Genomic DNA, 25,415 nt, shown 5'->3' with positions numbered 1-25,415 from the left:
CTTCCAACAAAATAAGTATCCTTTATATTGGGTCGGAGAATATTTTCTCCAGCTTCGTGCTTCGCTGTTCATTGCTGGAACATGGAATATGCTGGAATATATTTATTGGTGCAACTAATTCTGGGATGGCCTGTCCAGACCAAGAAGGTAAGTAGCTGTACCTGGATTCATGTGGAGTGAGGTGCTGAAGAAGGAAGCTGTTCTAGATCTCAGTTCTAAGGTGTTGATCTGCCTCCACTGCCTTTTGCAGGCTCCTAGTTCCTGTGTGAGTTTGCTAGGGCTGCCATAACAAAGTTTCACAGACTGGGTGGCTGCAACAACATAAATTTATCTTATCACAGTTCCCGTTCCAGTGGCTAAAAGTCTGAGATCCAGGTGTCTGCAGGGTTGATTTCTTTTTAGACCTCTCTCTTTGGCTAGCAGATGCCCAGGTACCATCCCCTGTGACTTCACATGTTTTTCCCTCTGTGTATGTCTGTATTCTAATCTCCTCTTACACTGGTCATATTGGATTGTTGGTGTTCAGTCACCCAGTCGTGTCTGACCCTTTGTAACCCCATGGGCTGCAGCATGCCAGGCCTCCCTGTCACTCACCACTTTCTGGAGTTTGCCCAAATTCATATCAGTTGCATAGGGATGCCATCCAGCCATCTCATCCTCTGACACCCTCTTCTTCTTTTCCCAACATCAGGGATTTTTCCAAAGAGTTGGTTGTTTACATCAGATGTCCAAAATATTGGAACTTCCGCTTCAGCATTAGCCCTTCCAATGAGTATTCAGGGTTGATTTCCTTTAAGGGTGACTGGTTTGATCTCCTTGCTGTCTAAGGAACTCTCAGGAGTCTTCCCCAGCCCGATAGTTCGAAGGCATCAATTTTTGGCACTTAGCCTTCTTTATGAACCAACTCTCACATCTGTAGAAAAACCATAGCTTTGACTATATGGACCTTTGTTGGCAAAGTGATGTTTCTGCTTTTTAATATGCTGTCTAGGTTTATCATAGCTTTTCTTCCAAGGAGCTAGCGTCTTTTAATTTCATGGCTGAAGTCACCTTCTGCAATGATTTAGGAGTCTAATTCCCTGTGTATTTGTCATGAAGTGGTGGGACTGGATGCCATGATCTTAGCTTTTTGAATGTTGAGGTTTAAGCCAGTCTTTTCACTCTCCTCTTTCATCCTCATCAAGAGGCTTTTTAGTTTCCCTTCACTTTCTGCCACTAGAGTGGTATCATCTGCATATCTGAAGTTGTTGACATTTCTCCCACCTATCTTGATTCCAGCTTATAACTCATCCAGCTGGGCATTTCTCATAATGTGCTCAGCGTATGAGTTAAACAAACAGGGAGACAACAGACAGCCCTGTCGTACTCCTTTCCCGATTTTGAACCAGTCCGGTTTTAACTGTTGCTTTTTGACCAGCCAACAGGTTTCTCAGGAGATAGGTAAGATGGTCTGGTATTCCCATCTCTTTAAGAGCTTTCCACAGTTTGTTGTGATCCACACAGTCAAAGGCTTTATATTGAATTAAATCCCATTTAAATACTTCATTTTAACTTAATTACCTTTTTAAAGACCCTATTTGCAAATACAATCACCATCTACAGCTTGGGGTTAGGACTAGCATATGAATTTTGCAGGGGACATGGTTCAGCTCATAACACTTCCTAACATCCAAATAGCCTTTCTGGCGGTCTCTCTGAATATCTTGGTGAAGGATATGTTGCTTTAAATTCTGAATAATATAATTTTAGTGAAGGTATTTAATCCTCTACTTTGCTCCCAGAAAGGTATTAACAGTATCCCAGTAAGACCAAGACAGAAGAAAACATTCTCTCCATCCCATTTCTCTTCCAATTGCTGGCAGCTTAAGTGATGCTGGCAGAATAGCTTTGCCTTTAAGCCATCGCACAGCAGGACAGGAAGACTCGTGCCCAAGAGCCTACACCAGCTTTTTTTTTTGCAAGTGGCAGAAGAGTGGTTTTCATGACAGTTTGATCTGCTTGTTTAAGGCATTGCGCTCTTGGCTTAATGCTCAAGACATGGCATGCAGGCTTTCACGGTGTTCTCCACTCAGGAGGGTATATGCTGGAGTATATACCCTCCCTCTCTCTTCACTCAGAGTCAATAGAATTGGGGTTCTTTTGAGGCTTCTGCTCTCCATCTTGAAGATGAGTAAAGAAGTGAGTGAGCAAGCAGAGTGTGTAAGAATAAAATTGAATTTTCAATGGAGACACTTTTTCAGATGAAATTACTACAGCCCCAAGAAGAAATATTACAGTGTAATTTTAAATATATATTTACATATAAAGTCTTAAAAACATATATTTAAAATATAAATGTACACACACAAACGTAACATTTCTGCTATATTGTTAACTAATTTATTTGTGAAGTAGTCTAGAAAAATTTAGCTTTAAAATACTTGTTATTACTATAATTATTATTATTTAAAACAGTGGGAATTTTTTATTGTTTTTGGTTGGTCACCAAAATATCAGGTTTTCATTTTGTGATGGCAATAATAACTTAGAATTGGGCTTGTTTTTCATGAGCAATCTATGTCCATTTTTAAAAAAAATTATTTTATTGAAGTAGGTGACACTGGTGGTAAAGAATCTGCCTACAATGCAGGAGCTGTAGGAGATGGGAGTTTGATCCCTGGGTGGGGAAGATCCCCTGGAAAAGGAAATGGCAACTACTCCAGTATTCTTTCCTGGAAAATTCCATGCACAAAGGAGCCTGGCGGGTTATAGTCCATGGAGTTGCAAACAGTGAGCAATGGCTTAGTGAGTAAGCACATAGTTGATTTACAATGTTGTATTTCTGCTGTACAGTAAAGTGATTCACTTATATATGTATATATACATATACATTTTTTCCATTTTCTTTTCCACTGTGGTTTATCACAGGATATTGAATATAGCTCCCTGTGTTATACAGTAGGACCTTGCTGTTTATCCATTCACTACTATAACAGTTCACATCTGCTGATCCCAAACTCCCAATCCATTCCTCCCTGCACCTTCCTCCCCCAGCAATCACAGGTCTGTTCTCTATGTGAGTCTGTTTCTGTTTCATAGACAAGTTTATTTGTGTCATATATATATATATATGAGAAGGCAATGGCACCCCACTCCAGTACTCCTGCCTGGAAAATCCCATGGACAGAAGAGCCTGGAAGGCTGCAGTCCATGGGGTCACTGAGGGTCGGACACGACTGAGCGACTTCACTTTCACTTTTCACTTTCATGCATTGGAGAAGGCAATGGCAACCCACTCCAGTGTTCTTGCCTGGAGAATCTCAGGGATGGGGGAGCTTGGTGGGCTGCCGTCTATGGGGTCACACAGAGTCAGACACGACTGAAGTGACTTAGCAGTAACATATAATTTATTTATTTAATTTTGGCTGTGCTGTGTCTTTATTGCTGCATGAAGACAGCTGTCTCCATTTTCTCTAGTTGTGGAGAGTAGAGGGTATCGTGGTTGCTGTGTGCAGGCTTCTCACTGTGGTGACTTCTCTTGTTGCAAAGCATGGGCTCCAAGGTTCGTGGACTTCAATAGTTGTGGCGTGTGGGCTCAGTACTTCTGCCTCCTGGGCTCTGGAGCACAGGTTCAATAGTTTTGGCACATGGGCTTAGCTCCTCCATAGCTTGTGGGATCTTCCTGGACCAGGGATCAAACTCATGTCTCTGGCATTGACAGGTGGATTTTTCACCACTGAGCCACCAGGGAAGTCCTGTGTCATATTTTAGATTCCAGATATTAGTGATATCATATGGTATTTGCTTTCTCTTTCTGACTTACTTCACTTAATATTACAATCTCTAGGTCCACTGATATTGCTGCAAATGGCATTATTTCATTATTTTTTATGGCCAAGTAGTATTCCATTGTATATATGTATCACGTCTTTATCCATTCATCTGATGATGGACATTTAGTTTGCTTCCATGTTGTGGCTGTTGTGAATAATGCTGCTATGAGCATAGGGGTGGATGTATCTTTTTGAATTGTAGCTTTGCTTGGATATATGCCCAGGAGCGGGATTGCTAAATCATATGGCAACTTTTAGTTTTCTCCATGGTGGCTGCACCAATTTACATTTCCACTAGCAGTGTAGAAGAGTTTTCCCTTCTCCATAACTTCATCAGTATTTATTGTTTGTAGATTTTAATGAATAATCTAATGTGGGCAAACTGAAGATTTTAAATGCAAAGATTTTTTTTAACTGGGATATTTTATAATAAGGATAGATATTAAAATATAAATTTTGATTTACTTTTTACCACCAGTCAAATATTTTCCTTGGTTTTGAAAATAGAGATGAGAAACTGAAGTTTGTAAAAAAAAAAAAAAAAAGTAAGTGCACTGAAAATGAAGGCAGATTTCAAATGGTCGTTTTTTACTTGACAAGAATTTTCTGCAGTTGTGTCATTCTTTCCCAATGTGTGAGGTTTTCTGATGTCAATAAATGTCTCATGTATGCAGAGAATGGGGAGCACAATCATGGGGATTGTTTGCATGGGGAGCAGTTTGCAATGGGGTTTGTTTGCATGACCTGCTGTTGTGTGCATTGCTATTAATTTTGCTTTCTTTGCTGCTACACAAAAAGAAGCTTTGAAATTAGGTGTTCACATTTGGGAGCCCTAATAATTCTCTATTGTTATCCTCATGTTATCAAGTTTTAAAGATTATAGTTATACAAACCAAGAGTGTGTGTGGGCAGCTCACTTCCTCTACAAACAGTAACATAATAATTTCTCCTTATACTTTAGCTAAGCAAAAAAGAGCATTTGCTACTTCAGAAATCAACTTGCCCAGGATAATTGTAAACCAAGAAAGACCAGGAGAGATAGGGAAGAGAGATACTCTATTAAGAATAAAGGAAAAGCAATCAAAGCAGCGGAAAAAGATGACTAGCGAAAAAGAAAAGAAACAAAATTTATCTCCTTCTTCTAAATCCAAGTGGGTTGATCCTTCCTGGTAAATTTTTAAGAGGACTTAAAGTGCCCAGGATAAATCTTGCAGTAACCATAAACCTCAGACATTTCCAGGATGATGGGATTATAAAATTTTCCCACCTTTTTTTTTCCTGGAGGATTTGGATAAATTGTAACCTTTTAACTATGTGTCCAATGATGGTGGTTCAGTGAGTAGAATTCCTGTCACTGCTAATTAGAAAATGTGAAAAGTTATTATAGATTATTATCAAATTATTCCTTTAATGTTCCCTTTATTGGGGTTGCCCATAATTGCAGTGAATTGCTTTACTTACAGGATTAAATCTGGAAGGAATCTTGGGAATTTTCCAGTTCAATTCACTGAATTGCAGATGGCTTAAGTGACTTGGAGAGGCATAAGTGACTTTTCTAAGGATTAACAGCTTTTTAATTTTATAGAATTTAGAATTAGGTTTTCAAATATTATATTTCACATTCTCTTTGGAAAATTATGTTTTTATTTCCTCAGCTTTATCCTTGTGTTTAAAAACAGCCATAATAGACATATCATCTTAAATTCTGAAGTATTTAATTCAATTTTGCAGTATATGTGAGTGCTGCAGAACTTTAGAACATATATAGATCTATTTATCTACCTACCTACCCATCTCCTAGACACCTGGTTAGGCATTTTCCCTTGAAGTTAGGTGTGGCCGTGTGGCTGAGTGAGGGCCAATGAAATGTAGGCAGGAATGATATTCTTTGCAAATTCAGCCCATAAAACTTGCCTAGTATGATCTTCTATTTTGTTTCCTTATCAGCTACCTAGAGAGGAAGACTCCCAGGATGTGGATGAAGATGGAGTTACAGGATGGAAGGAGTAGGGGTTCTCCTGTTGCTGACTGAAGGACGGACAATCAGCCAGGAACACCCACATTGGACTGTACTGTAAGTGAGAAATCAACATTTATTAAGTTACTAGAATTTTGGAGGTTTTTAAAAAATAATTTAATGTATGTATTTATTTTGCTATTTAATTTAATGTATGTATTTATTTTGTTTTGGGGCTGTGCTGGGTCTTTGCTGCTGCGGGGGCTTTAGTCTAGTTGCAGCGCACGGGGATACTCTCTAGTCGCGGTGTGCCGGCTTATCATCGTGGGGGCTTCTCTTGTTGAGGAACACAGGCTCTAGGGTGCATGGGCTCAGTGGATGAGTCATCCAGGATCAATAGTTGTGGTGCATGGACTTAGCTGCTCCGTGGCATGAGGGATCTTCCTGGACCAGGGCAGGAACCCGTGTCTCCTGCTTTGGCGGGTGGCTTCTTTACCATGGATCCAGCAGGGCTGCCGTGGAGTTGTTTGTTGTAGTAGTTGGTCTACCTTAATACACAAACACTATTAAAGGGAAATTGGAATATCTCATAATCCATTTTTTCTACTAAGTCTTATGTATTATTTTAAAAAAGTAATGAAAAAAGATATTTTAAGATGAAATAACTTCTCAGTTAGCAGTGTGATAAATGTTTTTATATATCTTATGCTTTAATTTTCCTAAAGTCCATCTAAGTAAGTGGATTCATCCTAGTGGATGAATATTATGATTGTATTGTTTTATCTTCAGTTGACACTATTAGATTCAAAGGAACCAATGCTATATTTGAAAGCTATAAATGATTGAGATGGAAACCTTTAGTCCTTAGTGGTTAATATGGCTCTTTGTCATTATGTTAATAATGATGAAATTTGGAATGGATACCTAGGATTTTCTAGAGAACAGAAAAATAAAATTGTTGAGCAATATTTTTCAAACTTAATCCTTTTTAAATATATATGAATTTAATTCGAAAGACTTCAACTTTTTTGAAATTTAGATTTAATCTAAAGAGTAGATTTTCTTAAGGAGCAGAATATCTTGCCTTGAGACTTACCTATAAACTGCTTCATAGTATCATTTAGAAACTAGCCAGGATTGAGATTTTAATGATAATTTTATTAATATAATGACATGTCAGAATAAAATATATAATAGTTTGCCCTGCCCTGATAATCAACATTTTAATGCAGAAATATTGCCTTGGATTTATGAGAGTTCTTTTATTAAGCAACCTTCATTGTAAGTTGTATATTTTTCTAGTATAAAGGAATATTTGGCAGCTTTTCCATTACATTTATTAGCTCAGTGATATGAACATTGAAAATATCTTCATGCAGTTTAAATATAAGTATTTAAAGTTTTATTTGTGTTTTCTGGAAATTACCAAACATTGTATGAACAGGTTACTTGTACCAAGGAAAACACATTTTTATATAGCAATTTTGAATTCTCTACTTTGCAACCTGTCTTGTTTAAAACAGTCACAAGAACTACCATTTTAAAGTATGAAATAGATTGTGAGCATAAAGATGGCGGAGGAATAGGACGGGAAGACCACTTTCTCCCTCACAAATTCCTCAAAAGAATATTTCAACGCTGAGCAAACTCCACAAAACAACCTCTGTAGGCTGGCAGAGGACAGCAGGCAACCAGAAAAGCAGACCATTGTCTTCAAAAACAGGTAGGAAAAAATATAAACGACGAAAAAGGAGACAAAGGAGGTGGGGAGGGAACTCCGTCCCGGGAAGGGAAGCCCGTCCCGGGAAGGGAATTTTAAGAAGAGAGGTTTCCAAACACCAGGAAACACTCTCCCTGCCGAGTCTGCGGCGAGTCTTGGAAACCCAGAGGGCAACATAACAGGAAGGAAAAATAAAGAAATAATTAAAACCAAGAGATTACAAGCCCAACAGTAACTCCCCCAGCGGAAAAGCAGCACAGACGCCTGCATCCGCCATTGGGAAGTGGGGGCAGGGCAGGGACGCGCGGGAGGCGGGGGCTGCAGTGCTTTGTAAGAATCGGGCAGGAACGCCCCACGCGCAACCAGAACGATCTAACTTGCGCTAGCAAACCAGACTGTGTGATAGCTACAGCACGAAAAGCTCGAACATAAGACGCCGCCAGGACTGAGCACAGAACAAAGGACGGAACGGGAAAAGCCGGCTGCAGATCATCCCCCGCCGGGGACAGGCAGCCAGAGCCGTAAGGGCTGGAAAGGGGCAATTGCAGACCCGGAGAGACTTAACTTACCTAACTGCAAGCGGGCTTCTTTGCTAAGACTTCTGGGGGTGCTGGACAGTCACAATCTGCCTCACGGGGGACGCCAGCGGTCCACCCAGAAAGTTGAGCAGCAGCGACAGAAAAGGTGACAAGCCGCGGCGATCACGCTCGCCAAACTCCTGAGCTACTCGGACCTGGGAAGGGCACAAAGCGCAGTCCCAGCCGAATCTGTGCCTCTGAGGGCTGCCTGAGCGCCAAACATGAGCAGCTTGGACCGGGAAGTGCACGCAGCCTAGGGCCGGCCCCAGACGGTTCCCGGCTGTGCATCGTAGAGCCGGAGCGGTTTGTGCGCCGCGAGAAGGGACAGGTCAAGCGGGGCGGAGACACTGTGAGCACACGACAGCGCTATTTGTTTGCAGCATCCCCCCTCCCCCCTCCCCACAGCGCGACTGAACTAGTGAGCCTGAAAAACAAGCAAACGGAAGAAGTTAAACAGAGGGAACCACCTTGGAAGTGATCCCACACGGCCCAAAACATCAAAGAAGACCCAGATATATTTTTACTATTTTAAAAATCATTCCTTTTTTTTTTTTTTCTTCTTTTTTTTTCTAACCTTTTTTTTTAATTGTTAAATCTTCTATTTCTCCTCTAATTTTTATTACTATAACCTATTATTACTATTTTTTAAAAAAAAGACTTTTTTTTTTTTTTTAAGGCAAACACCATATATAGCCTTTGGATGGTTGTTGGTGGGGTTTTTTTTGTTTGTTTGTTTTGTTTTTTTTGTTTGCTTGTTTTTTTTAATAATTCTTGGTTTTTTTTCTTTCTTTCTTTCCTGCTTTTTCCTTCTGCTTCTTTTCTTTAATATTGTATTTTTGAAAATCCAACCTCTACTCTAGATTTTTAACCTTTGCTCTTAGGTTTTTGTTGTCAATTATGTTCATTTAAAAACCCAAACTTCACTACCCAAGTTTACCTGAGAGCGAGATTACTGGCTTGACCACTCTCTCCTCCTATGGACTCTCCTTTTTCTCCACCAGGTGGCCTCTGTCTCTTTTCTCCCCCATCTCTTCTCTATCCAACTCTGTGAATCTCTGTGTGTTCCAGACAGTGGAGAACACCTAAGGAACTGGTTACTGGCAGGATTTGTCTCTCTCCTTCTCATTCCTCTCTCTTATCCTCCTGGTCACCTCTGTCTACTTCCTCCCTCTCCTCTTCCCTGTATAACTCCGTAAATACCTGAGCGGGCCAGACTATAGAGCGCACATAAGGAAGTGACTACTGCCTAGCTTGCTCTCTCCTCTTTTGATCACACCGCATCTCATTCCAGTTACCTCTAACTACCCCCTCCATCTTCTCTTCTCCTTGTAACTCAGTGAACCTCTCTGAGTGTCCCTCAATGTGGAGAAACTTTTCATCTTTAACCTAGATGTTTTATCATCGGTGCTGTATAGATGGAGAAGTCTAGAGGCTACTGTAAAAACTGAAGACCAGAAGCAGGAGGCTTAAATACAAAGCCTGAAAACATTAGAGAACTCTTGTATTCAGGGAACATTAAGCAATAGGAGCTCATCAAATGCCTTCATACTTACACTGAAACCAAGCTCCACCCAAGGGCCAACAAGTTCCAAAACAAGACATATCACTCAAATTCTCCAGCAACACAGGAACACTCCCCTGAGCTTGAATATACAGGCAGCTCAAAATTATTCCAAAACCTTTGATGTCTCATAACCCATCACTGGTCACTCCACTGCACTCCAGAGAGAAGAAACCCAGCTCCACCCACCAGAACTCCAACACAAGCCTCCCTAACCAGGAAACCTTGACAAGCCACTGATAGAACCCCACCCACAGTGAGGAAGCTCCATAATAAAGAGAACTCCACAAATTACCAGAATATAAAAAGACCACCCCAAACGCAGCAGTATAACCAAGATGAAGAGACAGAGGAATACTCAGCAGGTAAAGGAACAGGAGAGTTGCCCACCAAACCAAACAAAAGAGGAAGAAGTAGGGAATCTACCTGAGAAGGAATTCCGAATATTGATAGTGAAAATGATCCAAAATCTTGAAATCAAAATGGAATCACAGATAAATAGCCTAGAGACAAGGATTGAGAAGATGCAAGAAAGGTTTAACAAGGACCTAGAAGAAATAAAAAAGAGTCAAAATATAATGAATAATGCAATAAATGAGATCAGAAACACTCTGGAGGCAACAAATAGTAGAATAACGGAGGCAGAAGATAGGATTAGTGAAATAGAAGATAGAATGATAGAAATAAATGAATCAGAGAGGAAACAAGAAATACGAATTAAAAGAAACGAGGACAATCTCAGAGACCTCCAGGACAATATGAAACGCTCCAACATTCGAATTATAGGAGTCCCAGAAGAAGAAGACAGAAAGAAAGATCATGAGAAAATCCTTGAAGAATATAACCTACAGCCCAGATTACTGTACCCAGCAAGGATCTCATTCAAATACGAAGGAGAAATCAAAAGCTTTACAGACAAGCAAAAGCTGAGAGAATTCAGCACCACCAAACTAGCTCTCCAACAAATTCTAAAGGATATTCTCTAGACAGGAAACCGAAAAGGGTGTATAAACCCGAACCCAAAACAATAAAGTAAATGGTAACGGGATCATACTTATCAATAATTACCTTAAACGTAAATGGGTTGAACGGCCCAACCAAAAGGCAAAGACTGGCCGAATGGATACAAAAACAAGACCCCTCTATATGCTGCTTACAAGAGACCCACCTCAAAACAAGGGACACATATAGACTGAAAGTGAAGGGCTGGAATAAGATATACCACGCAAATAGAGACCAAAAGAAAGCAGGAGTGGCAATACTCATATCTGATAAAATAGACTTTAAAACAAAGGCTGTGAAAAGAGACAAAGAAGGCCACTACATAATGATCAAAGGATCAATCCAAGAAGAAGATATAACAATTATAAATATATATGCACCCAATATAGGAGCACCGCAATATGTAAGACAAATGCTAACAAGTATGAAAGGGGAAATCAACAATAACACAATAATAGTGGGAGACTTTAATACCCCACTCACACCTATGGACAGATCAACTAAACAGAAAATTAGCAAAGAAACGCAAACTTTAAATGATACATTAGATCAATTAGACCTAATTGATATCTATAGGACATTTCACCCCAAAACAATGAATTTCACCTTTTTTTCAAGTGCTCATGGAACCTTCTCCAGGATAGATCACATCCTGGGCCATAAATCTAAACTTGATAAATTCAAAAAAATCGAAATCATTCCAAGCATCTTTTATGACCATAATGCATTAAGATTAGATCTCAATTACAGGAGAAAAACTACTAAAAATTCCAACATATGGAGGTTGAACAACACACTTCTGAATAACCAACAAATCACAGAAGAAATCAAAAAAGAAATCAAAATATGCATAGAAACTAATGAAAATGAAAACACAACAACCCAAAACCTGTGGGACACTATAAAAGCAGTGCTAAGAGGAAAGTTCATAGCAATACAGGCATACCTCAAGAAACAAGAAAAAAGTCAAATAAATAACCTAACTCTACAACTAAAGCAACTAGAAAAGGAAGAATTGGAGAACCCCAGAGTTAGTAGAAGGAAAGAAATCTTAAAAATTAGGGCAGAAATAAATGCTAAAGAAACAAAAGAGACCATAGCAAAAATCAACAAGGCCAAAAGCTGGTTCTTTGAAAGGATAAATAAAATTGACAAACCACTAGCCAGACTCATCAAGAAGCAAAGAGAGAAAAATCAAATCAATAAAATTAGAAATGAAAATGGAGAGATCACAACAGACAACACAGAAATACAAAAGATCATAAGAGACTACTATCAGCAGTTGTATGCCAATAAAATGGACAATGTGGAAGAAATGGACAAATTCTTAGAAAAGTACAATTTTCCAAAACTGAACCAGGAAGAAATAGAAAATCTTAACAGACCCATCACCAGCACGGAAATTGAAACTGTAATCAGAAATCTTCCAGCAAACAAAAGCCCAGGTCCAGACGGCTTCACAGCTGAATTCTACCAAAAATTTCGAGAAGAGCTAACACCTATCCTACTCAAACTCTTCCAGAAAATTGCAGAGGAAGGTAAACTTCCAAACTCATTCTATGAGGCCACCACCACCCTAATACCAAAACCTGACAAAGATGTCACAAAAAAAGAAAACTACAGGCCAATATCACTGATGAACATAGATGCAAAAATCCTCAACAAAATTCTAGCAATCAGAATCCAACAACATATTAAAAAGATCATACACCATGACCAAGTGGGCTTTATCCCAGGGATGCAAGGATTCTTCAATATCCGCAAATCAATCAATGTAATTCACCACATTAACAAATTGAAAAATAAAAACCATATGATTATCTCAATAGATGCAGAGAAGGCCTTTGACAAAATTCAACATCCATTTATGATAAAAACTCTCCAGAAAGCAGGAATAGAAGGAACATACCTCAACATAATAAAAGCTATATATGACAAACCCACAGCAAACATTATCCTCAATGGTGAAAAATTGAAAGCATTTCCCCTAAAGTCAGGAACAAGACAAGGGTGTCCACTTTCACCGCTACTATTCAACATAGTTCTGGAAGTTTTGGCCACAGCAATCAGAGCAGAAAAAGAAATAAAAGGAATCCAAATTGGAAAAGAAGAAGTAAAACTCTCACTGTTTGCAGATGACATGATCCTCTACATGGAAAACCCTAAAGACTCCACCAGAAAATTACTAGAGCTCATCAATGAATATAGTAAAGTTGCAGGATATAAAATCAACACACAGAAATCCCTTGCATTCCTATACACTAATAATGAGAAAGTAGGAAAAGAAATTAAGGAAACAATTCCATTCACCATTGCAACAAAAAGAATAAAATACTTAGGAATATATCTACCCAAAGAAACTAAAGACCTATATATAGAAAACTATAAAACACTGATGAAAGAAATCAAAGAGGACACTAATAGATGGAGAAATATACCATGTTCATGGATTGGAAGAATCAATATAGTGAAAATGAGTATACTACCCAAAGCAATTTACAAATTCAATGCAATCCCTATCAAGCTACCAGCCATATTTTTCACAGAACTAGAACAAATAATTTCAAGATTTGTATGGAAATACAAAAAACCTCGAATAGCCAAAGCAATCTTGAGAAAGAAGAATGGAACTGGAGGAATCAACTTGCCTGACTTCAGGCTCTACTACAAAGCCACAGTCATCAAAACAGTATGGTACTGGCACAAAGACAGACATATAGATCAATGGAACAAAATAGAAAGCCCAGAGATAAATCCACACACATATGGACACCTTATCTTTGACAAAGGAGGCAAGAATATACAATGGAGTAAAGACAATCTCTTTAACAAGTGGTGCTGGGAAAACTGGTCAACCACTTGTAAAAGAATGAAACTAGATCACTTTCTAACACCGCACACAAAAATAAACTCAAAATGGATTAAAGATCTAAATGTAAGACCAGAAACTATAAAACTCCTAGAGGAGAATATAGGCAAAACACTCTCAGACATAAATCACAGCAGGATCCTCTATGATCCACCTCCCAGAATTCTGGAAATAAAAGCAAAAATAAACAAATGGGATCTAATTAAAATTAAAAGCTTCTGCACAACAAAGGAAAATATACGCAAGGTGAAAAGACAGCCTTCTGAATGGGAGAAAATAATAACAAATGAAGCAACTGACAAACAACTAATCTCAAAAATATACAAGCAACTTATGCAGCTCAATTCCAGAAAAATAAACGACCCAATCAAAAAATGGGCCAAAGAACTAAATAGACATTTCTCCAAAGAAGACATACGGATGGCTAACAAACACATGAAAAGATGCTCAACATCACTCATTATCAGAGAAATGCAAATCAAAACCACAATGAGGTACCACTTCACACCAGTCAGAATGGCTGCGATCCAAAAATCTGCAAGCAATAAATGCTGGAGAGGGTGTGGAGAAAAGGGAACCCTCCTACACTGTTGGTGGGAATGCAAACTAGTACAGCCACTATGGAGAACAGTGTGGAGATTCCTTAAAAAATTGCAAATAGAACTACCTTATGACCCAGCAATCCCACTGCTGGGTATACACACCGAGGAAACCAGAATTGAAAGAGACACATGTACCCCAATGTTCATCGCAGCACTGTTTATAATAGCCAGGACATGGAAACAACCTAGATGTCCATCAGCAGATGAATGGATAAGAAAGCTGTGGTACATGTACACAATGGAGTATTACTCAGCCGTTAAAAAGAATTCATTTGAATCAGTTCTGATGAGATGAATGAAACTGGAGCCGATTATACAGAGTGAAGTAAGCCAGAAAGAAAAACACCAATACAGTATACTAACACATATATATGGAATTTAGAAAGATGGCAATGACGACCCTGTATGCAAGACAGGAAAAAAGACACAGCTGTGTATAACGGACTTTTGGACTCAGAGAGAGAGGGAGAGGGTGGGATGATATGGGAGAATGGCATTCTATCATGTATACTATCATGTAAGAATTGAATCGCCAGTCTATGTCTGACGCAGGATACAGCATGCTTGGGGCTGGTGCATGGGGATCACCCACAGAGATGTTATGGGGAGGGAGGTGGGAGGGGGTTTCATGTTTGGGAACACATGTAAGAATTAAAGATTTTAAAATTTAATTAAAAAAATAAAAAAAATAAAAAAAAATTATTTATTAAAAAAAAAATAAAGTATGAAATATTTCCTTAGTTTTGCAGTGTATGTGAGTGTTATAGGATTTTAGAACATATAACTATATATGTATATATATCCACATATTTTGTATGTAAATGTATTCCACTGTTCACTGTCCAGTCTGGTTAGGGTTAAGGTTTTGATTATATATATGCTTCCATTAGCTGAATAACTTGAGCACTTAGTGGCCAAAATTTACCCTGTATTTGTTTTTAATCATTTATATTTCATAATAAAATTTTATTTCCATGCCTCTTCAGCATGAAACAAAAGAGATGGAAGGGATGTAAGATATTATTTTAAGATCATTCAACTTTATAACCAAGGAAACTGAGGCTCTTGTTAGTTCTGGTGACTCACTTGCAGTCACAAAATTAGAGATGGAAGTAAGACAAGAACACAAGTCTCTGAAACCAGTGCTTTCTCTTACACTGAGAGAATTTTTATCTTTGTAAATAGATTATTTCCTAGAATTATAAGATCAAGTATTGCTTTCATTTCCTTTTTTCATGACTGTTTTATTCCTGTCATCAAAGACAAGGATAATTTGACTCTGATGCTAACAAAGAAATAAATGGACCACATTAAGACTAAACCAGGTCAAATTCCTCTTCACAACAATAATCCTAGCATAGAGTATTCATCCTTCACTCCTACTGGCCACAGTAAGAGTGTTTTGTCTACAGGCTGCTGATTAGATTTAGGATATGCTATCAATTAGCATGCCTTTCTCAAAGAGAAACATTTACAGAAATTAAATGAAAGGCTTCTTAATGGGGAAGTCAATAATGTGCTTGGGTTGGTCTAACTTATTTAATGGCAAAGCACAAATAATTTGTAAATAGAATATAAAGTATGTTCTTGTACTAAAGACCCTGAATAATTTTCTACATGCACATTAGAGAAACACCAGCTGATAGAAACTCAGAGCTACAAGTGTGGGTTTCAGCAGCCTCCAGACTGTTTAGGATGCCACAGAGCTTTTATTCTTGATGACTTAAAATGAATCACCAAAAGGTATCACATGAATACATAGCTGTATTACAGATAATTATTTCATTACTGGGTATTACTAATGAGCTTTAGCTCCTGTGTTCAGTGGTGGATTCCAACATGGTTTGGAACCCTTTTTGTTGTTGTGTGTTTCATCTCTATGCTTCTTTTAGTTGTATGAAAGTAGGTATTCCTTTCCCTATTCTATGTATGTGGTTTTTTGATTATATTTCTTGACTGGTGTTTCACAGCTGAGTAATGGTGATATGGGGACAAGAACTTGGTAACGGGGTTTCCAGGCTTGTACTGCTTTTTACATATATGTGTATATATATATACGTGTGTACACACACACACACACATATATTTGTCTCTTGGGCCACTATGAAAGATAACTTTCAGTGGAAAAATCAAGGACACCCTTGAAAAAAAGGTATATTGTAGACGAAGTTGAAAGAATCCAAAGATGTTTAACTTGGAGACAAAATGTCAGTTATATGAACTGACTCTGCCACCAGAGTGCAACCTGCTCTTGGACTCTGCCTGTGTAGATTTTTGTTTAATTCGTTGATAAATACGGAAAACACATTTTTATTATTTGAATATATTCACTGTACCTTGGCTGAGTGCTGTAGATAAATTATTCTATTTGTTGAGTCAGCACTGAAAAATAAGCATTATCATCCCACTTTACAGATGAGAAAACCTCACTCTTTATCTGTTATAACATGCAGTAGTTCACACGGCTACTTTGTGACAGAGCTGGGATTCAAGCCAGTTGTGTGTCAGTCAGAGCTTGCGTTCTGAGCCATATGTGCCATATGGGCTCATCAACGAAGTCTGTAGCCCCATTTGGCATTAAGATAGGATTATAAATATGAGAACCCTTAGTAGAAGGGAAAAATGTTTCAGCAGAGCCTTCCGATGAAAGAACTACTTGTCTTGGGAGCTAATAGCTCCATGGCCCTGGAGGACTTAGGAGGGATTTTGATGTTGGAATCCAGTAATAGGGATCACAATGTCAAGTAGAGATGCATCTTTATTGTGCTGGAGTCTAGTACTCAAAGTAGTAGACTTTGGGTGGACTCCTCATCCTGGTAATTTCTTTTCTCCCTCAAGTTTCACTCTTGCCTGCGTACCATACACCTATTCTTTTTCATTCTTATATCTTTAATTTGCCTGTCATTAATCTTTTCTGGGCTGTAGCTCCTCACAGAGGGCCTTATAGTTTAGAAGACAACAGGGTGCAGGAAGATGATTAATATGGGGCAAGTGTCCTTCCATATGGGCTTCCCAGGTGGCTCAGATGGTAAAGAATCTGCCTGCAATGCAGTTTTGATCCCTGGGTCGGGAAGATCCCCTGGAGAAGGATATGGCTGCCCACTCCAATATTCTTGCCTGGAGAATCCCATGGACAGAGGAGCCTGGAGGGTTATAGTCCATGGAGTCCTCCTATATATGACTTCTCATCATCGGGAAATCTCAGGAGGGGTATAATTACATCTGAGAAATGCAACAGAACTGTCACAGTGTATGACATACACATACATAGACACTTCCGAGAATATATGCATACCCACACACACTCTGTGACTACAGTAACAAAATCCAGCTTCCAGTGATGTGAAAAGAAATGCGATGCTATCTTCAAGAGACCTGCCACTGTATTCCAGGTTACCTGTGTCCAGTCAAAAGATTTCTCTCTGCTTCGTGTCATATGTTAATCTTAAAGTGGGCCAACCTCTACCTAATGAAAGATAAATGAAATGAAGACTTGCCATGTTAGTTATGATGTTTTCCATCCCTTTAGGGTTGGGCTTGAAATAATTCTCCTAAGGTCTTCTGGAGGTTTTTGTCTCTCATAGGCTGTTGACTCCTAGTTTAGACTGTGGTGTATGAAATAGCACCTGTGCTTTTCTTGGATAAAAATAGATTCGTTTAACAGTTACTTTGTGATCCTGAGAAAAAGTATATCATGCCACACGTTAAAGGCTGACATTTGAAATGCCAAGGTCTCATTATTTGGAAGAGGGGAAATTATGAAAAAGAAAATAATTCCACCAGGAACTGTACCCAAGTAGAAAAGGCAATCTTCACAAATTAGTGAAGAAAGTACAATCAGATGAATTCAAGAAAAGGGGAGAATCTATTTTTAATTGCTGTGCAATACCATCAGAAGGATGGCTGAATATAAATAAAAACATTAAAAGCTTTGCATTTTACAGATTATCTCATACCTGGGTGAACATAGCTTAAAAAATTTCATGATTTCATGGAATAGTTATTCCACATTTTCAACTGCTAAAAAAAACAGTGACCTCAATTTCTCTGCAAGCTTATAAATCAATAACCCATAAAATCTATGGGAAATATAAAAAATAACCATAAACTCCTCTAAAATTGGTTTTGCTCATAGCAATTTTTGATTTTCAGATGCAAACAAAAACAAAGAAGGAATCCACATGTTCACAAATTTGAACCGGAAGGCAAAGCCTCTATGTAAATAAAATAACCTCATGGCCACCTAGCAGAATAGCCACAGGATTTGGGGGAATTAAATAGTTATACCTGAATTTGTTCAAGTAAAAGAAGGCTCAAATTGCCTTAGATCTCTGAAACTCACATCATTCTCAAATGAAGGAAAATGAAAAGAAATTTAGAGGTCACTTTTTTTCTCCCCTAAGAACTGTCGGAAACCCAAAAAGCTTTTTAGGAAAGAAAAAAGAAAAGGAAAAGCTGACTCTATTTTATCATCTATGGATATTACTGCAAAACAAAACCAGCACCATGAAAAAAAAATTATATGTATGTATATAGTTCTGAAGAAGACTGCTTAAATAAATATTTCTCAGGAGTGGCTGAGGATTATTTTCTTGTTTGATATGATGCCACTCGTTTTCGTTTTATTTTTATTTGGATGATAATTACTTTATAATATGTGTTGGTTTCTGCTATACATCAACACGAATCAGTCATAGGTATATATATGTCTCCTCCCTCTTGAATCTCCCTCCCATCTCCCACCCCTTCCTACCACCCTTCTAGGTTTTTGCAGAGCACAAGGTTTGGGTTCCTTGCATCTTCTCACCTGAACATGCTCCATCTCCTCTGATGCCACTCTTTTCTATGAAGGTTGAAATATCAACTTGCAGATAGATAGGGCTGAGGTACAAGTGTGCAGCCCTCTGGAGGCCACTTTCTGAGGCTATGTCCACCCATTCTTGCATGATCTGGATGCCTGACATTATTTTGGCAGGAGACAAAGCTGTTTATTTCTCAGTGAGAACTAGGATTCCAAAGGCAGGAAAACTGCTAAAAGGTGACACTCTGAGTAGATTTCACACCGAGGTAAAGTAATTGAGTGTTTGACTCATTTTTTCAAAGAAAGCTTTGGCTTTTGACATGTACATGTGGGATAGAGGAGGGGGGATGGTGTGGGGAGAAAGGAAGGATGGGGCAGGTAAAAAACAACCTCACCCACTTGGCAGTCTTGCCAAATCAATGCCATCATATATATATACACACACACACACATATATAGTACCGATGTGAACTATATATATGGACAGTAGTAGTAGTGAAGTCGCTCAGTCGTGTCCGACTCTTTGCGACCCCATGAACAGTAGCCAACCAGGCTCCTCTGTCCATGGGATTTTCCAGGCTAGAATACTGGAGTGGGGTGCCAGATAGATATGTACTATATGTACGTGTGTATATGTATATATAGTTCTGATATGTCTGCATGAATTTAATACATATATGGTTCAGATTCCTTCCTCCATCCCTCCCTCTTTCTCTCTCTTCCTTCTTCCTTTCTTTCTTTACTTTCTTTCTTCCTTCTTAGTCCCTGGGATACTCACAGAACATTAATAGAAAAACTACACAGAACTATATAAACATAAAATAATGTCATGGTCACTGTCTCCTTCATGAGAACACGCAACCTTGGATCAAATACATGCCTAAATCACATCTTTCATTTACAAGTGAACCTCTTCTGCTGGCATACTACCTCAAATAGCATCAAAGCAAAATGAAACACAGGCAGCGTTTAACAACGCGGTAACCATAGAAACATATCATTAAAGAATATATAAACAGAAATGAATAATTAGATGAGAAATTCATTTCTACATTTATCTTTTTTCCAAGACCCAGGAAAAGAAGCTCTCTTTTACCTCTCATCTCAATTTGGACATTTCCTCTTTAGCCTGTCATCTAACTGAAAAATGCAAGAATTCATAAAATGAGAATTGTCATATTGCCTCGCTTAATGGACAGATCTCTGTGTAGGCAAGTGACTGAAAAATATTTCAGTCCCATTGTGGCCTCGATGTAGCACTGAGTGCAGGAAAGGATCCTGAGGAAGCCACGGAGTCTGCTTTTGATAGGAGGGCATCACTCACAATGGGCATTACTCACAATGATAGGGGCAAGAAGGGGAGAGCAGTTGTTGATCTTTAAAAATGGGAAGCACAGTTTTCCTCACTTACTGGAGGCTTCTATTGTACATAGTGGAAAGACTGAAGGGGGCAGAAATCTGGGGCTCGTGGGTTATATCAGTTGCATTGTCAGATAGGCAGCATCACTTGTGTAGGTCATCTGCCACTCTACCTTTGCACCTAGGTAAGCCCGACATAAACTTTATTGTAAATTAAGTTGGTCATTAACTTTAAAAGTTACTAATGGTCTTGGAGACCATCTAGCCCACAGTTGTGCAGTAGAATCACCTAGTAGGGGGGCAGTAGGAAAATATGATTTTCAGGATCTCACCCAACTCTGGGGAATCTAATACTTTGAATGTTTTCCCAGGTGTCTCTAATGCAGTGGTCGCTAGACCAGTGTTAGGTCAATGTTTAACCATTGACCTAACCCAACTTCCTTATCATATAGTAGCGGAAACTAAAAATCTAGAGTGCTATGGTAGACAGAGTTGCTGATCTTGATTTCTCCTCTCTCTATAGCAATATCATGGCACTTCCCTGATCCCGTAGACAGGCTCTCATCCCAGGAGTCTGACGGGCTATAGTCCATGGGGTCGCAGAGAGTCAGACACAACTAAGCACAGCACAGCTATAGCAATATCATATCAACAGGGTTGTCATGACTTTCAGTAAGCAGAAGAATCTTGTCCTTGGGCTTAAGCACATGGTTTTCTTTGACTTAAGGGATGTTAGCAAGCAAGGTGTGGGCAGAGCTTTGAAACGTTCTTATATGGTTTTTCTTTCTCTCTTAGAATCCTGCATTTTGCCATAAGAAAGAAACATCAGGCAGCCATTGGTCTAAGGAGGATGAGACACATGGATCATTCTTAGGCCTCTCTGCAGCTTAGACCTAAGCATAGCCAAGCCCAGCCTACATCAGTCAAACTCAAGCTGACCTGCTTATTATTATAAGTCAGAGTTGTGGAGTTATTTGTTACACAGCATTGTTATAGCAGTAGCTGATTAACACAGCAATGAAGTGACTTATCCAAAGTTGAATCCTAGCATTGGACCTAGAAGTTATATGTTGTGAGTCTGAGGTTTGACTTGGTTCTACTGCTCTGTATTACCTGCTTCCCTTTGCTTTCTTTCCTTCGCAGAGTTAAGCACAACACATCCTGCGCTATGTGAGGTCCTTCTGCTCAGTCTGCATTCCCTGCACTCCAGGACATTGTCACCTTTCCTCGTCAGAGCTTACCTCTCCTTCCACATTTGTTCCCTCAAGGTTCTGTCTGTTTTCATGTTTCCAAAGAGACTAGGAAAGTCTCAGACTAATTCTCACAATTGTGTCACCCTTTAATGAGTTAAACACTTCCAGATAAAATTTCTGTTTCATATTACTAGGGGATGACTAGAGCCTTTATGCCAAGTGGTTGGAATTTAAGCATAATATATGGCAATTCATATGGAAAATATTTTTTTAGGTGAGTTGCTTTGGTGTTTCTCAGATGATATCTAATCCAAATACTGTATACCCTGGGTTATACTCAGAAGTTCCTTGCTCAAATATTTTATAAACTCTGCCTGACAGGTCAAATAAATAAATAAATAAACTATAAATATAGGCTGCTTAAGAGAAATGCTCATGTGGTATTTCTATTTTGTTCCTTCTATGGAAAATTTTTTCACAGGGAAGCACATCTTTGGAGAGAACACATGTTTTTTTTTTCCTTCTCTAGAATATGTAGGTGTTTTGTTAAAGATAATAAAAATTTTTGTGGTTCCTTGACATTACTTTGCCTATAATTTCATGTTGAAGATTTTATTTTTATTCTGAAGTTGAGAAATCATAAGTTTTTATTAGGTGAATGACTAATATTGGGATGATTTTGCAGTATCAAGAAGAAAAAGAACAGGAGTGAAAAAATTACTCTGAGAGATCAGCTTCTGTTCAGTGTAAAGATATTCCACATCATTCTCTGATTAGCCAGAGAAATCCATTAGATTGTTGCTACCCTGATCACCACTTTTGAAAGAAGAAGCTAATAGCTAAAACCTTGGAAGCTGCATGAAGACATCTGTGAACATAGAAACCAATGAGACAAAGGACTCTTGGAAAACTGAGACCTTCCTGAAATATTCTGATGAATCCCAAACTCAACTATAGCACAGAAGTTGTCTACAATTCTGAACTTAACACACACACACACACATATATTTGTTGAAATATCATAAACAACTGAATTTTAAAACCGCATACAAAATAACTATACAAAAATATTCTCTTCTTTTGGTCTGAGTTTCATGTCAAACTGTAATGGAACTTTGATGGTATTGTGGAAGAAAAATAGATTAAGAAATTATGTCTAATTTAAGTACTGGGGTTTTTTTTGGTAAATATTTTGTGCTAGAATATATACTTTTGAAGACAAGGTGATGTCTATTTTGCTCACTGCTGTATATCCAATGCCTAGCACGGCGTTTAACATACAGTGGCTAATAAGTGCTCGATAAATAGGTGCTCACTGAATAGGAATGACAGATACAATTTGAGAGTAAAGAAGAAAGCTACCCACTAACTTAGGAGGAGTCTGGAGACACTGGAATGGAAAGATTTCAAGCTTGAATGGCTGCAGTGCAGTCTCGGGAGGCACTATATGACACTAACATTTTGGGTGCTATTTTTTGCTTTGAGCGCTGGAAGCAGTAAATTTCTCCTGTTAGGCCCAATACCAAAGAGAAATAGGGCTGTTGCAAAGAGAAGGAGCAGTGCAAGAGTCTAGTCCTGTGGTCTGTGACCCCTGAAAGCCATGGAAGGGTCTTAGGGGATCACAGATGGTGCAGTGTCTTCCTCCAGCATGTGCCTGGGGAAAATCTTTTGTCTCTCGGTGCAGCCAGCTCCTGATCTTGTCTTTTGAAAGGAGACTTATTACACCAAAGAAATATTCCTTTTTGGTGAGCTCTCCTTGGAAACCATTTAGGCCATTGATATCTTTAAGATGGTACACATTTCAATGCCAAGCACAATTTGGATTGGATGGGGAGTCTTGGTATTCTCTGCACAGATGGAGGACCCGAGATGTTGGCACTATCTCAGCTTCTGCTGCTTCACTGAGGAAAGATGCTCCACATGTCAGCCTTTTTACATGGGCTTGTGTTAGTGTCAACAGCCCTTCCAGCAATCCCCAAAGAGGTCTTCCCACTGCTGTGAAAGTCTTAAACTTCCTCAGAGCCAAGAACTCGAATCAGTGCCTTTTCAGTAAACCTTTGTCAAGATACAAGAGCACACCATGAGGTTCTTTTCTACTAGAGAAGTTTGTTGGCAATCCAGAGAAGAGATTGAGAAGAACTTTGATTTGGTTAATTCTTTTAAATTTTTTAAGAGAAAAGAAAGTCACTTCTTAGAACAAATTGGATGTGAGAAGTTCATTCCAGGACTAGCTTTATAATGTCTCATATCTTCATCACAAAAATGAGTCAAACCTTTTGATTGAAATGTTGAATTCGCTATCAGAGATGCTATTGAAGAACAGTGGTTTTTTTTTTTTGTTTTGTTTGTTTGTTTTGTTTTTATCGAGCTGTTATTCTAAATGAGGTGGCTCATTTAGATAGAAATCTGAATTTTCTAATACTGGAGGTGAGACTGACAAAGTCTTGAGTGTTTCTAGGGACAAAAAATCTATAGAAACTCTGCAGAAGGCTTATTTATTATGAAGGTCACTCTTTGTCTAGATGAAATTAAAATTGAAACAAATTGCTGATGTAGATAACCTTGATAATATGAAGTTAATAAAGATAATCTCATGGACTTGAGGACAATGAGGTAATATGAATTTTGGTATTTCTTGATGCATGCTCCATATGAGATACTGTGAGCTACAGGAGCTCAGACTCCATTTGCTATCAGAGATTTCGTGAATCAGGATTTTACCTCTTACTGCTATTAAGAAGAAACACGGACATTGCTGCAATGTCAAATATGATGTATTGGTTTATTCCCAAAAAGTGTACAACCTTTTTACAACTGTGAGAAAACCATAATTCCCTGTCATTGATGTTTTAGCAACTATGTGTAGATCAATTTCCAATGCAATGAGATAAAAAGCACATTTTTTTTCCTGTGTATGTGTTTCTGAGTATTGTTTCTAGGTGGAGTCTCGTTAATTGAATGAGATTCTCAAAGGGGTTTGTGGCTCAAAGAAAGAAAGAATTTAAAAAGAACAGTCAAGGTGGGGAATGAGCTGACCAGGCAGCTTGCCCCCATTTAGTGGGATTTCTCTGTACTCGTTTCGTGTGAGTTCTGAAACAAAATTAGCTGTTCCTGCCTTTTCTCACTCCACTTTGCTGAGTGATGCAGACCAGAGTTGGCTCTCTTCCTCACATTGTAGGAGATAAAGCTGCACACAGGATAACTCATGTGTTTGAGAGCATGGCTGAAAATAAAGGTGAGAAAACAGGAAAGGGAAACAGGAGGGGAAGAGGAACACTTGTTTGTTTTACATTTGTTGATGCTATTAAATCTAGCTCTGCTTCAGATGCTATTCACTTTAGCCCTGGATCTAACAGGGAGGGGGCTTGGGAGACAGACTAGAAGTTACTCTTCAAGATCTTCTTGGAATAGTTTTATGACTTTAGGAGCAATATATGAATACATATGTGTCACTACTTTAAAATGGCTGGACTAGGGATTTTCCATTTTGCTAATTAGTTTGGAACAGTGAAGTTGTGAAGTTTGGGGGTGTGTGAGAAGGGGAGACTGACTGATAACAGAAGATGAGGATCAAGTTGTAGAAGAATGGATGCAGGTACAGCGTGACCCGTTAGTTCCAGCCCTCTTCACCTCTGAAGTGACTGTTCAGACGCTTAGTTATGTCTGACTCTTCGCAACTACAGAGACGGCAGCATACCAGGCTCCCTGTTCTTCATTGTTTCCCGAAGTTTGCTCAAACTCATGTCCCCTGGGTCGGTAATGCTATTCAACCATCTCTTCCTCTGTTGCCCCCTTCTCCTCCTGTCCTCAATCTATGCCAGCATCAGGGACTTTTCCAATTCGTTGCCTCTTCGCATCAGGTGTCCAAAGTATTGGAGTTACAACTTCAGCATCGGTCCATCCAATGAATATTCAGGGTTGATTTCCTTTAGGATTGACTAATTTGATCTCCTTGCTGTCC

General features: G+C 38.8%; 1 protein-coding gene across 1 annotated transcript in view; it reads right to left on the bottom strand.

The window, feature by feature from the left end:
• The window catches only part of SPATA16 (spermatogenesis associated 16), a 382,020-nt gene that overhangs the window by 68,959 nt on the left and 287,646 nt on the right, over nt 1–25,415 (bottom strand).

The sequence above is a fragment of the Capricornis sumatraensis genome, chromosome 1 (genome assembly GCF_032405125.1).
Source record: "Capricornis sumatraensis isolate serow.1 chromosome 1, serow.2, whole genome shotgun sequence".
Taxonomy (NCBI): domain Eukaryota; kingdom Metazoa; phylum Chordata; class Mammalia; order Artiodactyla; family Bovidae; genus Capricornis; species Capricornis sumatraensis.
Note: the sequence above shows the minus strand (reverse complement) of the source record. Positions and strands in the feature narration are given on the sequence as shown.